General features: G+C 40.3%; 1 long non-coding RNA gene across 1 annotated transcript; it reads left to right on the plus strand.

Annotated features, from left to right (window-relative positions):
- The first annotated feature begins 102 nt into the window (after positions 1-102).
- Positions 103-3601, plus strand: LOC132380138 (uncharacterized). Its single transcript, XR_009507652.1, has 2 exons — positions 103-223; positions 2196-3601. It is a non-coding gene; the product is annotated as an uncharacterized LOC132380138 (long non-coding RNA).
- Positions 3602-4027: the final 426 nt, after the last annotated feature.

Genomic DNA, 4027 nt, shown 5'->3' on the forward strand with positions numbered 1-4027 from the left:
TAATCCCCAAGCTGAATATCACTCGCCGTGCGTTTCATGGCATGACATCGACTGATTGACACCGTCGGCAGCCAGACATGTGCGGCGTTACAAGCTAATTAGCGGGGAACGGCTTCAATTTCTGTCCAATCAGAGCGGGCTGAGGATCGCCACGCCTACAGCCCGCCCCGTATCGACCAGTGCGCTTTCCTATTGGCTCCTAGACCATTAGTCGGTATCAAAGGTAAGCGGGAGGGTTGAGTCCACCTGGCGTGGAAGTCCTATACAACTTTGGCGGCGCTTTATTTGCAGTACTGTACTCTCTTGCCATCGCGCCACCCATCTATCACTCGATAAATTACAGAACTATTAAAAAGTATTTGGTGGCCCTATTTGGCGAATGCTGGCAAAGCCCAACCCCCAAACCACCAAGCGTCCTCGAGTGAAACATTCCCAGCCTTTTCACAGACGCTGGCTAATGCGCCAGAGCGCTGAATTTAACTCAGCCTTCCCCAACCCGTGAAGGAAGTGAGTGAATCGGACCTGAAAGATCATGTTACCCTGAGACAGGCTCCTAACTTCGTGCAGTTCGACCGTAAAATTCCTCGCAGCAGTTCTCATCAGTTCCAAGAGTAGACGTTGCCCTGTAATTGATATTGATAACGACATGGAGAGACTGGTGCAGTTGGAAATAATAAAATAGACTTGAGTAATCAGCCTGATTCAGATAAATGGAACGAGTTATAAAAGTATTCACTTCTCTGCCAATTCGCCGACTGAGACAGAATGACCAAATCTAGATGTTGTGTATAAGTAGACAATTTCTAAAGTTACTGAGACCTAAACAACCAGAACAGTACCAAATGAAATCTCAGGAATATAAACAATGGTATTGATATGAACTTCTCTTCCACCATTATCTTTGTTTATTAAACATCAAGCACCAAGACGTCAACTGCATCGTATGATGCAATGTTTGAAATCCCCGTCTATTATCTTAGAGCTGCAGAACTAGATTTAGCTCGTCTGTGGATGAAGCTACAAGGAATAAATTCACAGCAATTAATGGTTTTAAACAATCTAATCTACGTAAAGTTAAGAGCTATATATGAAATAATTTATATTACCAAGCTTTGTAACGCCTTTCCGAGTTCTTTATTATGCCACCATTATGAAAAAAGAAGTCCCTGAATAGCTTTTTAATTGTTAACATTTAGACTGCTTGACATTGTCCAATACGTGTAGTATTCGGTCGGCTAAGAATAAAATAACTGAAATCCTGCCATAGCAATTTCAATTTTTTTAAAAAGTTTAATATTTTCATGGACTGCCTGATTTCCCATTAAGCTGAGCGTAGGTCTCCAGTCAATTAACCCTCGAGTTAAGGGTGAATTGATTCACGAATGTTCTTGCAACGGGTGATTTTTAATTAAGATGTTCGTTCATCAGAAGTGGTCGCGTGGGTTCCCTCTGCGGTTCAGAGATAGCTCGCCTAGCTCAGAGCTGTTTCTTCAACTTTCCACAAATGAATACAACTCACGTCAACACTCAAATTGCAAGGCCTGGTAGTTTGGTACCGAATCCCCATCCCTTTAATTCCATAAAGTCAAAGCTTGATTTTCTCTTTGGAATTATCCTGCATTTAAAAAAAACATTACAGCTACAAAATTGCTAAGATATAAATTCCCATTTTAAGTGGTAATTAAAAACAACATGAATCCGTTTGAAATTAGTTCAGACTCGCTTTAGGCGGCCTAATGAAATATTTAATTGAGTTCCCTTTTTGTAGTTGAAGTCAATATTATTGTTAGAACAAAATCACCAGCAGCCTATGCTATTTTGAAGTTAAGATTTGGACTGAGTTAATGGTAAGAAGTTAATCTCTCCAGTGTTTATAAAGCGGGGCGGGGGACGGGTAGTATGTTGCAGAGTAGTTTTACCGTAAATTTGCAACATTCATGGGTCTACAGTGAATAATGAGAAAGCGTCCACAACCAGGCCACGGATGATAGATGAGTAAAGTTCTTGTGTCACTCAGGATGTCTGCTTGTGAGGTAAAATATTCATCGGACCTATCAGTTTTGTATATCGACCCCATTCTTTTAATAGGCGTGCATTGAAATCTACATCGAAATGGAAGTAGACAGTTTTCGTTTTGTCTTCTATGGTCATCTCATTTCGTTTTATAATGATTTTAATTGTTTCGCATTAATCAGTTCACGGATGGCCCTGGCGCTGTAAATCAGCCGCGGCAACGTGGAGATCACCGATCTGTTCATTTTCAATTCATGAACCTGACACGATATCGACGCGTGGGTACGAAAACGATACTGACGATTTAATATCCGTAACTAATAATTTTCGAAGACTGGAGACACAGTTCCTGGAAAAAAAAATACTAATTTGTAGAAGGAGTAATCAGGAAAGGCCTGGGGACAATTTCTCGATTCGACCTGCTATGTGATCCAACTTTTCTCCATCGTTCGTGCAGGTGTCTGAAACTCTCTAGTTTTGCCTTTTTCCGAGTGGGGGTGTGGAGAAGACGGGCTGCTTCAGGAACGATCGAATCTTTCCAATAAATGGAATGGAAGTTTGCTGAAATTTTCTCCAAAGTGGGCTGAGACATAATTATTTTTAAATCAGAATATTGTTTTGCATGTTCCTCTTCATTGCAATCAACGACCGATCTATGTGTGCAGTTGATGTTTGCGGTTGAAAGAAATTTAAAACTTCCAAGGCAGAAATGTCATTGTACTGATTCTCTGGAGGTGAAAGGACGGCGCGTGAATTCGCCGCGATGTGTAATTGCACCAAGAATTGCCGAGGGGCTTGGGAGTACGACGACCCTGATTATTAACAACACCCCGCATCTCAAACCACAGGATCAGATCAAAAGTGATCCGAACACCGGCGTCTTACAGAACTATAATTTTAATGTCAGGTCTTCCTGTCACGCAGCCTTTTGGGATAAACATTCATTGCTTGCCACATTTCCAATCTTAACCATTTAGTATTTGTGTTAAAACTTCGCCATTTACCGTTTGTATTAAAGCGGCGGCACAATGACGTGTTACAATTGCATGGTTACGTCTGTGAGTAGGGTGTGTAGTTTGTTCATGTTTGTGTACCTGCTTTTTTAATCTTTGTAATACTGTGCACGCTTGATAGGATGTAAAATCAACAGATTCAATCTACTCCCTCACAAGTGTTCAAAGAAGTGTTACATTAATGTACTTTCCCCGTACACGTTACAGAAGGAAGTCACCGTTACTTCGAAGAGTTCTGTTATGTTCCGATAAAGTAACAGATGACCGGACATGCGATAGTATTAAATTACAACAGAGGCCAATTTACCCCCGTATTTTATTTAGAAGTGGAAATCAGTTTGAAACAAAAATGGATTACAGTAATTTCTTTTTTTGGCGTCAATTGGCACTTGGGAATATTTTTGATGGGACGATGGGCAACTTGAAAAAAAAAAATTCCAAACCTTTGCGCTATGGATTAACCGGCAGCCATATTGTGGTCCTGATGTTAAAATAAGTGCATGAATTATGAACGTATTGTATTGCCAGTATCGATCTCGAGGTATAATAAAATCTTAACAGTTTCCCTCTTTAAACACGGGCGGTCATTTGTTTTAAATGGTAGACCCTATTGAGATAAATAAAAGAGCAAATGTTTCCTGACAGATGAGCAATGAGGCATTCAGAGATCAGTTAATTACCATCAGAGTCAGGAAATAAGTGTTATATCTCGGAGTTAACAACGACAAGTACAAATAGCTGTGGTGTGAGTGCTATGATTCCGTGCAGAAATGTTCCATGTAAGAGGCGGTCCGGCAAAAGTTAACATTGTAAATGCACATGACCAAGGCCAATAAAGTTACTATAAAATAATAAATAAGGTTATTGAAATGAATTGAACTACATTTTCAATGTGGAGGATGTGACAACGTGGACAGAGAGAGAGAAAAAAATACAAGTGATTTTAATGTGAGAAAGAACGTACGATATCTCTCGCATCGTTGGCATATCGGCCTGAACTT

The sequence above is a fragment of the Hypanus sabinus genome, chromosome 23, assembly GCF_030144855.1.
Source record: "Hypanus sabinus isolate sHypSab1 chromosome 23, sHypSab1.hap1, whole genome shotgun sequence".
Lineage (NCBI taxonomy): Eukaryota > Metazoa > Chordata > Chondrichthyes > Myliobatiformes > Dasyatidae > Hypanus > Hypanus sabinus.